Consider the following 13,600-nt stretch of genomic DNA (forward strand, 5'->3'; position numbering starts at 1 on the left):
CCTAATTTCCATCAAGGCAGCATTTGAATATTAGTGAGTTTGCATAGAGTGGTCATAAAAGGAGAGCAACGAAAGATAGTGTAAAAATTGGGAATTTGGTAAGAGTGAGAATTCTGTGGTGGGTTTGTTGAGCGAATCACAAAGCGAAATTTTGCTTGTTATTTTGAATTTAACCTCGTACTTTAAAAAACCGTGAGAGAAACTGCAATCTAGTTAACAGAAACAGTTAGTTGCCGGTAACTGTCAATCAGCTGTAAGATTGCATGAAGAGGTGTGAGCTGGGAGCTGAATCGTCACTTGTTAGTTGTGTGGCTCAGAAAGATTTATAAAAGTAAATAGTATCTGCTGATACTGAGAGTGATCGCTCAGAGAGGCCCTCAAAGGAGTACAGTGTAAAACCAGCTTGAGAGTTGGGAATATGCTGAAATTAATTTAAGGACTGATGGACACAAAATCCAGCGCACTGTTTGGTTTTATATCATGAGGGGTAAAAACAGAGCCGATAGAGAGAAATTGTTTCCATTGGCGGACGGGTCCAGAACTAGATCATTTAAATTTAAGGTGATCGAGAAAAGAATCACAAGCGACAGGAGGGAAATCTTCTTTCTCCAGTGAGTGGTTAGGATCTGGAATAAACTGCCTGAGACTGTGGTGGAGTCAAATTCAAGAGTGGCTTTAAAAAGGGAATTGGATAAGCGCCTGAAGATCAAAAGAGATAATTGCAGGACTAAGGGGAAAAGCCAGGGAAGTGGGAGCAGCTAAATTGCTCTTGCAGAGAGCTGGATGGGTTGAATGAACTCCTTCTGTGCTGTCACCTTTCTATGATTCCATGCCCCAAGACTCCATCACCCTTTCTGCTTCTCACACAAATGCCCAACTCTCAGTCTTGCCCCAGCAGTGCTCAGTCTGACATTAGACATTAGATTAGGAAAGTGAGTGTAACAGTGACAGGGGATCCAGCATAAAGCAAGTGTGGACTGCGAGCACGACACTGCACTGAGATACATTCCCGTCTGTGAGCTGTGTTGACACTGGACTGCTATCAGCTGAGGTGGACTGCCCAGAGGGTGTGCGATGAAGTCCTGCGACAATATAATTGACTGATTAAACAGATTTATTGCTGCGAATTGTGAACTTAAACATCAAGAACATCGGTGCAGCACTGCCGTTGCTGTGTAACGTTCCTCTCAAAACTACTTGGAGATGCTGGGGATTGAACCCAGGACTTCATACATGCGAAGCATGCGCTCTACCACTGAGCTACATCCCCAACCCTGACTGCAATGATTCACAATTGATTCTTTGTATTTATCATGTTCTCAGTCTTCATCAGTATCAGCAGTCTTTCCCCAGTCCTGACACCTGTCCAAATTGCCGGTGCCACTTGTATGAAACAAGGGCAATGAAATGTGTCCTTTACTTTTCTATACATTCCCACAGATGTACTTGGCTTCAGAACGTGGGGTAATTACATAAAAAGGAGAAAATTTTCCCCCACTCTGATCCCAGCGCTCACTATGGTAACGCAAGCGAGCATTTCTGTGGAGTTCCGAATCGTCCTTGCAATTATAACGCATGTTTGAATTCTAAAGCAGTGAAGTTGGGCAAAATCTTTATAAAGGACTGTTTAAGCCCCAGTTCACATGTTGTGTCCAATTCTGGGAACTTTAAAATGGAGTCAAGGCCTAAGAGAGGATTCAGAGGAGCTTTGCCAGAATGGTATCAGGGACGAAAGGCATCAGTTATGTGGAGAGACTGGAGAAACACCGGGTTTTCACTGCGTGGAAGCGGAGGTTAAAGGCAAATTTAATGGAAGTGCCCAAGATCATGCAATCTTTAGATATTATCAGTGAGGAGAAACTGCACCAGTGGCAGAAGTGTGGGAACCAGAGGACACAGATTTCAGGTAATTGACAAAAAGAACCAGCAGAGAACAATTCTGAATTATTGAGATCTGGAATACACTCTGTGAAAGAGCGGTGGAAGCAGATTCGGTAATAACTTTCAAAGGGTAACTGGATAAATACCTAAAGCGGAAAACCTACAGGGCTACAGGGAATGAACAGGGAGGGAGTGGGATTAATTTAATGACGCTATCTAAGAGCCAGAACAGGAACAATGGGCCGAAAAGACTCCAATCTGTGCTTCATCATTCTCTGGTGGTTTTTATTGAGGGGATTTCAGGGTTTGAACCCGGCCACAATGAAGTTGTTACATAGCCAAATCAATATGACATGTGACTTCTGATAATAATATTTCCAACATGTTAATATATTTGTCTTTCTCGATGATAGAATTTCTGGGGAGACATAGGAACATAGGAGTAGGAATAGCCATTCAGCCCATCGAGCCTGCTCCATAATCCAATTTTCCCACACTATCCCCATATCCCTATTTTATGAAATTTGTCATTCTCTGCTTGAAACATACTCACTGAGTGAGCTTCCACAGCCAAGTGGGGTCGAGAATTCCAAAGATTCACAACGCTCTGAGTAAATAAATGCCTCCTTATCTCTGTCCTAAGTGGCTCCCTACCTATTTTGAAATTGTGTTCCCTGGTTCTAGACTCCCCAACCAGTGGAAACATCTTACCTGCAGCGACCTGTGCATCCCTTTAAGTCTTTTGCAGGTTTCAATGCGATCACCGCTAATTCCTCGAAACTCTAGAGACTGTAGGCCCACTTTCACAAATCTCTCTTCATAGGACAGTCCCGCCATCCTGGGAAAAATTCTGATGAACCTTCGTTGCACTGCCTTTATGGTGATAATATCCTTTCTCGGGTAAAGGGGGCAAAACTGCACACAGTACTCCAAGTGCGGTCTAACCAAAGTTCTGTATAATTGAAGCAAGTCTTCACTACTCCTTTACTCTCATACTGTTGCGATAAAGGCTAACATCCCATTAGCCTTCCTAATTGCTTGCTACAACTGTATGTTCGCTTTCAGTGACTTATTGACACGGACACCCAAGTCCCACTGCACATTGGAAGAATATATCCCAATCTGTGCTGTATCATTCACTGATTCCCTGGTGGTTTTATGGAGGGAATTCCAGGATCTGATCCTGACAACGATGTAGGAATGTTGATTCATATGCAAATCAATATGACATGTGCCCCAGCAGTCTGCAGCCTGCTATCTGAAGTTAGATTAGGAAAGTTAGAGGAAGAGTGACGGGGCATCGAACATGCAGCAAGAGCGGACTCCGAGCATGACACTTGCACCCGATTACATTCCGGTTTGTGAGCAGTGTTGGCACTGGACTGCTATAGGCTGAGGTTTGCTGCCTGGGGAGCGTGAGTCTAGTATCTTAACATCCTTCCGAAAGTGTGGTGCACAGAAATGGACAGAATATTCCATTTGAGGTTGAGCCAGTGTTTTATAAAGGTTTATCATAACTTCCTTGCTTTTGTACTCTATGCCTGTATTTATGGAGCCTTCAAGCCAGGAATTCAGTTTCCCTTGTAAACCACTTTCTCAACCAGCCCCGCCACCGTCACCAATTTTTGCATATATTCCCCAGGTCCCTCTGATCCTGAACCCCATTTCGAATTGTGTCCTATATTTTACCTTGCCTCTGCTCGATTTTCAGAATGAAAAAAATCACTTCACACCTCTCTGCAATAAATTTCATCTGCCACTTGCCTTCCTATTTCACCAGCCTGTCCGTGTCCTCTTGAAGAATGTCACGATCCTCCTCACATCTCTCAATACTTACAAATATTGTGCAATGTGTAAATTGTGCAAGTGTACTTGTCCACCAAAGTCAACGTCATTAATATGGATAAAGAAAGGCAGGGATCCTAACACCATGGGGAACCCCATGATTTACCTTCCTCCAGTCCAAAAAAAACAGCTGTTCACCACTACTCTGTGTCCTAACACTCAGCCAACTTCGTATTCACACGGATACTGTCCCCTTTACTCCATGGGCTCTAATCTTGCTGACAATCCTGTTATGTGACACTTTATCAAATCTTTGTGGATGCTCATGTACACAACAACAAATACATTATCCGTATTAATCTCCTCTGTTGCCCCATCAAAAAGTTCCATCAAGCAGCATGAATGTGATGATTCCTCCACCCAAGCTATCAACAACATCCTTCCCACACACAGTCGGTACATTATCACTCCCAGCACACAGATACACTGACAGACCATCAGGTCCACAGTCACAGAGAGCAGGGGTAGGCAGGCTCTTACTGCATCTGACTATTGCGAGGAGAATTGAATACAGAAGTAGGGATGTTATGTTTCAGTTATACAGGGAATCACTGAAATCACATCCGGAGGACTGTGTACAGTATTGGTTCCCTTATTTAAGGAAGTTGTTCAGAGAAGATTGACAAGACTAATACATGGAATGGGCAGGTTGTCTTAGAAGGAATGGTTGTACAAGTTTGGCTTCCATCCAGTGGCGTTTCGAAAAGTAAGAGCTGACTTGATTGAAGTATAGAATATTCTGGGGGGTCTTGACAGGGGGGATGTGGAAAGGATGTTTCCTCTTGTGGGAGAATCTAGAACTAAGGGTCACTATCTAAAAATAAGGGTCGCCCATTGAAGGCAGAGATGAGGAGATTGTTTTTTTTCTCAGAATGTCGTGAGTCTTTGTAACTCTCTTCCTCAAAGGCGGTGGAAGCAGAGTCTTTGCATATTTTTAAGGCTGAGGGAAATAGATTCTTGTTACACAAGGGGTTAAAAGTTCATCGGGTGTAGGCGGGAATGTGAAGATGCGGTCACAATCAGATTAACCATGATCTTGTAGAATGGTGGATCAGGCCCGAGTGGCCGCGTGTTCAACTCCAGCTCCTAGTTCATATTTTCCCAAGATCCCAAGTGCTACATATATATTTTCAATCCAACGGTCAAACACAGCAGAAGTGCAGAAGTTGTTGCGGGGTTGGGGGATGTTTGGTGGGCGGGGGGTGGGGAGGGGGTGGTGGAAGAGCCATGGCGTTGTTGTCATATCACTAAACTAGTAGTCCAACCATCCAAGCTCATCTCATTGCTATACGGGTTCAAATCCCACACAGCAGCTGGTGGAATTAATGTTCAATTAATCAATAAATTCAATTAATTGACACACAAAATCTAACATTGAAAGGGAATTTCCCTAATGTTTCCCTGTGCTCTCTGTCGTTAGCTGGTCTCACCTACATGTGAGTCCAAAACCGCAGCAATGTGTTTGACTCTGAAGTGCATTACTCAGTTGCTGCGCAGTAAGGGATGACCACAAATGCCACCTCCTATAAAATACCTGCTGACAGGTAAATATATAAATTTCAGCCCAAAATCACACGACCTGTCACATTGAAAGACACTGTGCCACTGTTGACTTAACTACACATTTAATATCAGATAGAATTGACACACTATACATGGTTGAAGGGAACCGATTTTATCCCAATAATACATCGCACACGTATCAGTCTAAAAATTTCACTTTGAGTCCGACTGAAAGACGAAATTTCAATCCCATTAGTCCAAACTGAAGCCGACACTCAAGTACATTATTGTCGATGGAAGAGAGAGAATGATTCCCACACTCATATTCAGTACCACAGACTGGCAGATGCAAAGTGAAGCCATTACTCAAATATCGTTGCGGAGACGGACAGACGCAGAAAGAGTCCCATATTCATATACAGGACCACAGTCTATCAGATAAAGAATCAATCACCCAATGAAGAACAAATCAATCAAGTCTTGATGAAACTGCATTGCTTGGCTCTTTGTAAATATGCCCTGTTATATTTTACTCTACATTGTTTACATCAGTTCAAATAAACAAAACATAAATACACGATGATCTGAGCACAACGCTGGTCGTTTCACAGAAACCATTACAAGGGGAAAGGAATGAAATACAGACAGAAATAAGATTCAAATCAAAGCTCAAAATGCTGGAAAGACCCATCAGCTTCCATAGTTTCTGTGTGGGAGGGAAGCTCGGGTAAAGGGTTAAGATCGGTGACACTACTCTGGACCCGAAACGTTAATCCCACCTTCCTCCCTCCACAGATGCTAGGTGGCCTGCTGAGTCTTTCCAGCATCTTCTGTTATTATTTTAGCTTTCCGGCGTCTGCAGGATTGATCTTTCTGAAGGGAAACCCACCTCTGGTAGACAATGGACATTTAAATAAGAAACGGGAAGCAGCAGAGGGAAAAAATCCAAGAAATGAATGAAGTTCACTGAAGCCGTACAATTTTATTGCTTTTCCAATGCAGTTCATGACAGATAATAAGCAGCAATAGAAAAGCTGAACATGGAACTAAACGTAATGTGATATGAAAGAGAAAGCATTACAAAACTTTATTTCATTCGTGTGAAACACTTTCCCATTATAGACACATAATCCCTGGAGGCAGGATCAAATTCCGTTCAGATCTTGAGTTTCTGATATAAAAGGCATTAAAAGCTGGGGATTTGCGATGGTCAAGGATCGATGCCGGATCCACTGCTTGGAAGGCAACTGTGTGCACCACCATTACACCATCCCTTACCTCAGACATTACCTGGAGTATTTTAAACAATATTTACCGTTAAATTGTTCAGGTCTTTGCACATGGAGCTGTATTGATTGAAGTAAAGATACAAGTTAGTCTCTCTCTGTCCCTCCAGCTCCTCTGCTTTTCTCTCTCCTCCAGCACTGACTAATAAATGAACACTAACTGCTGTCTTAAACACGCCATCTTCAATATTCAGAATTGGAATATAAATAAATGGATAGACGCTGCTTCCATGTCACCGCAACTCAGCCCCACTGACAGGCAGAAACAGAAACCCCAGTCCAAACTCACCATCAAATTGTCACTGTGTCAATCCCACAATAGTGAAGCCTGAGCTCCAAGTTAGATACCAGATGGTGACTGTTTGAATCCCAATAATGTACCCCGAGATTCTCATTCAATATCACTCCAACATTCAGACACATTATGGGTTTAAAATTGGCGGTACTAATTCCCATAGTATGCCCTGACATATAAATTGGAAACAAGTCAACATCTATGTCTGTGATCAGATTGAGATTGAGATGTGGAAATACAGTATACAAACTCAGATACCAGTTTAAAACTTACCCATATTATTCAACTAAAATATCAATTCCCTTAGTCCAGCCTGATATAAACTGCAAAACCAGTCCTGAAACATCATACAGTATCTATGTGAAATATACTGTATTAATTCAATGAGAGCAGGCTGGGCTCGACATAACATGTAAGATCTCAGTCACATTCTGAGTGAATGACACAGTATCAATGAAAAACATAGATCCTTAGAAATTCCACGCACAGACACAGGCCATGCGGCCCAGTGTGTCCACGCTGGCCACATAAGTGCTATCCAGTCTCATCTTACTTTCTGTCTTTTGGTCCATAACCCTGTATGCTACAATACGTCAAGTGCATGTCTAAGAGTGTGTTACATGTCATAAAGGTGTTTGCCTCTACCATGCTTTTGGGCAGTGAGTTTCAGGCCACCCACCGCCCTCTGGGTGAAATAAAATACACCTGAACTCTCCTCTAATCCTTCTGCCAATTACATTAAATGTTTGCCCCATTGATATTGACCTTTCTGTTAAGTGAAATAGATCCTTCCTGTCCACTCTATCTCGGCCACTCGTAAATTTTGAACACCTCCAATATCCTGTCCCCCCCGCCCCCAAAGTTCCAAAGATAACAGCCCCAGCATACTCAGCATAAGATTGGACAGGCTGGGGTTGTTCTCCATGGAACAGAGAAGGCTGAGGGGAGATTTGAAACGTACAAAATTGTGAGGCGCCTGGATAGAGTGAATGTAAAGGACCTATTTACCTTATCAGAGAGGTCAGTGACTGGGGGGCATAGATTTAAAGTGATTGGTAGGAAGACAAGTGGAGAGATGAGGATTTGTTTTTCTCCTCGAGCATGGTGGGAGTCTGGAAATCGCTGTCTGACAGGTTATTAAAGGTACAAACCCTCAATTTATTTGAACGATGTCTGGATCTGCACCTCAAATGCTCTAACCTGCAGGGCTATGGACCAAATGCTGGAAGGTGGGATTAGACTGGATGGCTTGTATTTTGTCCAGCGCAGATACAATGGGACAAGTGGCCTCTTTCTGTGCCATAAACTTTCTATGATTCTATGTTTCGATTTTCTCACAGCTAAAATTCTCCAATCCTGCCAAGATCCTCACAAATCTCCTCTGTACTGCCTCTAACAGGATCACATCCTTACTGGAAAGCAGTGACCAGAAATACACTAGCTGCACTCCAGCTAGTGTTTTATACTGCTTTAGCATCATGTCCCGACTCTTGGACTCTGGGGCAGTGTGTGAACTTATAAATAAAAGCTGAGTTATAATTCTGTCAGTCTCTGGTAGAGTATATGTGCGTTGTATTGATTTTCTGTCTGTCAATCCCTGGCACACAATGTGGTTGTCGGATTAATGATGTAACTAACAATCTCTGATACTGTAAAATAAAAGCAAAATACTGCGGATGCTGGAAATCTGAAATAAAAACAAGAAATGCTGGAATCACTCAGCAGGTCTGGCAGCACGTGTGGAAAGAGAAGCAGATTTAACGTTTCGGCTCAGTGACCCTTCTTCGGAACTGGAACTTTCCGAAGAAGGGTCACTGAGCCGAAACGTTAACTCTGCTTCTCTTTCCACAGATGCTGCCAGACCTGCTGAGTGATTCCAGCATTTCTTGTTTTTAATCTCTGATACCGTGTTTGAGTGTGGAATATATAATTTGCATATGTCAGTCTCTGTTACTGCATGAGACTGAAGCCTTCATTCTATATCAGTCAGTCTCTGGGATTGTATGTGAGTGTGAGATTCATTATTTTTCTGTTATTTTCCGGTGGTGGTGTGTCAGTGTGCTATTAATTCTGTATCTGACAGACTGTGGGAATGTGGGACTCATTCTGTGCCTATCAGTCTCCAGTTCTATATGTGAGTGATGACATCACTTTGTAGCTATCAGTCTCTGGTACTGTACGTGAATGTGGGACTCATCTAGTTACTTTTAGTCTCCAGTTCGAAATGTGAATGTTGATTTCACTTTGTATCTATCAGTCTCTGGTACTGTATGTGAATGTGGGACGCATCTAGTTACTTTCAGTCTCCAGTTCTAAATGTGAGTGATGGCTTCACTTTGTAGATATCAGTCTTTTTTAAAAAATTCTTTCATGGGATGTGGGCATCACTGGCAAAGCCAGCATTTGTTGTCCATCCCGAATTGCCCTTGAGAACTGAGTGACTTGCCAGTCCATGTCGCAGGGCATTTAAGAGTGAAGCATATTGCTGTCGCTGTGGAGTGGAGTGGGCAGGGGGCGGGGTGCTGCAGATGTGGGGGAGGGGGGGCGACGCCCCCCCCCCCAGGAAATTAATGCATTTTGCTGAATCCATGCAATTTTCTCACGATTCCAATGTACAGTTCAGGCCAGATAATAAAGACTAATAAAAATGCAGCAATTCCAGAGATAAAATTAATGTGATATGAAAGTGAGCATATTGTGATGGCAAAGTTTATTTCATTCGCATCAAACACTTTCCCATTCTGAAGACACAATCGTTCCAGGTGGGAGAGGATTCCATTTCAGTCTTGGAATCTCTGATGTAAATGCATTTAAAAAAGCAACGCAGTGCGATGGTCAGGAATCGAAACCGGGTCAACTGTTTGGAAGGCAGCCATGCTCACCACTATGCCACCACCGCCAGCTATAAGCATTTGCTTCATTCCTTGAAACAATATCTTACTTTAAATTGCAATATAATTTTAACATGGAACTGAATTTGATTGATATAACGATACAATTATTCTCTCTCTGCCTCTCCAGCCCCTCTGCTTGGCTCTCTCATTTCACACTGAATGACAAATCAACACTAACGTCTGTCTTCACCACGCCATGTTCAATACCCAGAGAAGGTCACTGATACAATAATCCCATTCCCACATCCTGTGGAGTTTCTGACAGTAATAAAAACAAGAAATGCTGGAAATACGCAGCAGGTCTGGCAGCATCTGTTTAGCGAGAAGCAGATTTAAAGTTTCAGGTAGTGACGATTCATTTGAACTGACCTGAAATGTTAACACTGCTTCTCTCTCCAATTGATGCTGTCAGACCTGCACAGTATTTCCAGCATTTCTTGTTTTTATTTCAGATTGCCAGCATCTGCAGTATTTTGCTTTTATTTTGGAGTTTCGGACACTGATGGGCTATTTCTGATGAGAAGATTAAGAGGAGATTTGATCGAAGTGTTGAAGCTCAAGAGAGATCTAGACAGAGTAAATGGGGTGAAACTGTTCCCATTGGCAGAAAGGTCAACAAGCAGATAGCACCGATTTAAGGTCAATGGTAAAATAAACACAACGGTGACATGGATGTCTAAATAGACCAATCAGAGTGGAACCCTGAAATAAGACACTGCCAGAACTTTCAAACTACCAATCACAATCAGCCCCTTCACCAATCCTCCATCATCACAGGGCTGTGGGAGATCCCTATTTAATCCCGGTGTGGAGGGGTTTGCGATGATTTCCAGGTCTGAAAGTGGTTTGAGGACTGTCTGATCCGGTACATTTCTACTCGAATCATTTTAATACAATTATGCAAGCAGAGCCTAATAATCTAATAACTGACCCACTTGAGTGCTTGTGTCTCTTTTAACATAGAGTGAAGTCAAGTCTACAATCCACTTTGACCTTAAAGAGGCTGTTTTAACCATAATGGCGAGAGTTATTCCTTCTGACAGAATTGCAGAATTGTTACAGAGCAGAAGGAGGCCATTTGCTCCATCGTGTCCACACTGGCTCTCTGAATGAGCAATTCACTTAATGCCAATCCCCCGCCTTCTCCCCGTAACCCTGCACTTTCTTCCTGTTCACATAAGTGTATAATTACCTTTAGAATGCCTCGATTGAACCTGCCTCCACCACACTCTCAGGCAGTGTATTCCAGATCCTAACCACTGGCTGTATGAAGAAGTTTTTCCTCATGTCGTTTCTGCTTCTTTTGCCAATTACTTTAAACCTGTGCCCTCTCGTTCTCGATCCTTTCATGAGTGGGAAGCTTCCCCCTAACCACTCTGTCCAGACCCCTCATGATTTTGAATATCTCTATCAAATCACCTCTCAGCCTTCTCTTCTCCAAGGAAAACAGTCCCAACTTCTGCATCATATCTTCATCACTGATGTTCTTCATCCCAGTGCCATTCTCGTGAATCGTTGCTGTACTTCTCCAATGCCTTTACATCTTCTTGGAGGGTATCTTTCTCCTCCCTCAGCCACTCACTCCATACCTCGCTGTTCCCCCAATCCCCTGGCCGATTGTTCCCACTACTCGCTTCGTGCCACCCCGGTCTCTGGCTACCCCTCCCCCCCTCCTTCCACCCCAGCTCTTGACAGTACCGCTTCCCTACTCTCGGCCACTCGCTCCTCCATCAACCCATCACCCCTCGTGGCATGACTTTCTTCTTCGGGACGCATGCAGAGATCGATTAAATGTGGGAGCGAGTGGCTGAGAGGAGGGAACCGGCGCGGCCCATAGCTGGGGCATTGGGGGTAGGAGGGGAAGTGGGAAGTGAGTTGCCGGAGAGTGGTGTGGCGAGGAGCGGGGATCAATCAACCAGGGGAGTGGAGGAGAGAACCAAGGTTTGGAGCGAGCGCTTTAGTAGGGGTGACATATAAAAAGTGGATAACGAATTGCCAGCACATTATTACTCTGCCCGATTTTCTTCTCCATCGATCGGGGTGCCAATTCACTGTCTCCCTAAAATATCAGAAGTTGGAAATTCAATCATAACATTCCTTTTGTACTTAATGGTATTACTGCAATATGAAATAACTCTGAGGATTACAGTTAGCATCCTATACACCATACTAGTGTAGTATTGGACCTCCATCCAACTTCATGGAAGGTGAGCTTGCTGGAACTAACCAGCTGGAAGCATTTCCTGTGATAAATTGAGCAGCGCTATCTTTCATCCTGGTAGTTGCGTGAATGTCACAGACATTTCGGTGTCAGTGGAACAGGCTGCAATTCCGCATGTGCAAATACAGCGCCACCTAACGGTTGCAATGTCAGCAAATGCAGCCTTCACTCACAACATCTTATTGCAGTGTAATACCTCAGAGTGCAATTATTACAGTGCAGAATAAGGGGCAGTTTGAGGGCATTGCCTGGCTCTCGCTTTTCACAAGATGATGCTCACTTCTGATTGGAACCGTTGTTTAACTTCCTTTTGTGACTTTGAGATAGACAAAACTAAACATTGATAATGAGGAGGAAATGGATACGCTAGCTGTATGTAAAATTGATAAGGCACCAGGACCAGACGAGATGCATCGAAGGATACTGAGGGAAGTGAGGGTGAAAATTGCTGAGCCACTGATCATAATTTTCCAGTCTTCCTTAGACTGGTGGTGCCAGACGACTGGAGAATTGTAAATCTTACACCCTCCTTCAAAATAGGGTGCAAAGTTAAGCCCAGCACCTGCAGGAAGACCAGCTAACTTCGGTGGTGGGAAAGTTTTAGGAACATAATTTGTGAAATATTTAATAGTCATTTAAACAAACGTGGACTAATTAAAGAAAGCCAGTAGAGATTTGTGATGGAACAATCGTATTTAACTAACCTGCTTGAGCTTTTCGAATGGAGCAACAGAGAGGGTTGATGAGGGGAATGTGATGGATGTGGTGTACATGGACTTCCAAAGGCATTTGATAAAGTGCCACATAACAGGCTTAAAGCAAGGTTAGAGCCTAAGGATTAAAAGGAAATGGCAGCCCTGATATGAAATTGGCTGAGTAACAGGAAACAGAATGTAGTGATGGATAGATGCATATCGGACTGGACGAATTTATCTAGTGGAGTTCGCCATGGGTCGGTGTTGGGACCCTTGCTTTTCCTGATATATATTAACGGCCTATACCTGAATGTACAGGTCACAATTTCAAAATTTGCCGGTGAAACAAAACATGGAAGTATTGTGAACTGTGAGGAGGAGAGTGGTAAACTTGAAAGGGGACTTCGACAGCCTGGTGGAATGGGTGTAGAAGAAGCAGGCGATGTTTAATACAGAAAAGTGAGAAGTGACACATTTTTGTTGGAAGAATGAGGAGATGCAATATAAAATAAAGAATACAATTCTAAAGAGGGTGAAAGAACAGAAGGGTCTGGGGCTTTAAGGACACGTATCATTGAAAGTGGCACAGCAGGCTGAGAAAGTAGTTAATGAAGTATACAGGATTCTGGGCTTTATAAAATAGAGTACACAATCAAGGAAGTTATGATAAACTTGTATAAAACACTGATTCGGTCTCAGTTGGAGTATTAAATTCAGTTCTGGACACCACACTTCAGCAAGAATGTTAACCCATTGGAGAGGTTGCAGAAAAGATTTGTGAGAATAGTTCCAGGGACGAGGAACTTAATTTACCTGGATAGAATGGCGAAGCTGGGTCTCTTTTGCTCGGAGAAGAGAAGGTTGAGAGGAGGTTTGATCGATGATTCAAAATCATGAGGAGCCTGGACAGAGTAGATAGGGAGAAACTGTTTACATTTGTGGAAGGGTCGAGAATGAGTGGACACCGAGCTAAGGTGATT

General features: G+C 43.2%; 1 non-coding gene across 1 annotated transcript; it reads right to left on the reverse strand.

The window, feature by feature from the left end:
* Window positions 1-1,198: 1,198 nt before the first annotated feature.
* On the reverse strand, window positions 1,199-1,270 carry trnaa-cgc (transfer RNA alanine (anticodon CGC)). Its single transcript has one exon. It is a non-coding gene; the product is annotated as a tRNA-Ala (tRNA).
* Window positions 1,271-13,600: the final 12,330 nt, after the last annotated feature.

The sequence above is a fragment of the Heterodontus francisci genome, chromosome 21 (assembly GCF_036365525.1).
Source record: "Heterodontus francisci isolate sHetFra1 chromosome 21, sHetFra1.hap1, whole genome shotgun sequence".
NCBI classification, from domain to species: domain Eukaryota; kingdom Metazoa; phylum Chordata; class Chondrichthyes; order Heterodontiformes; family Heterodontidae; genus Heterodontus; species Heterodontus francisci.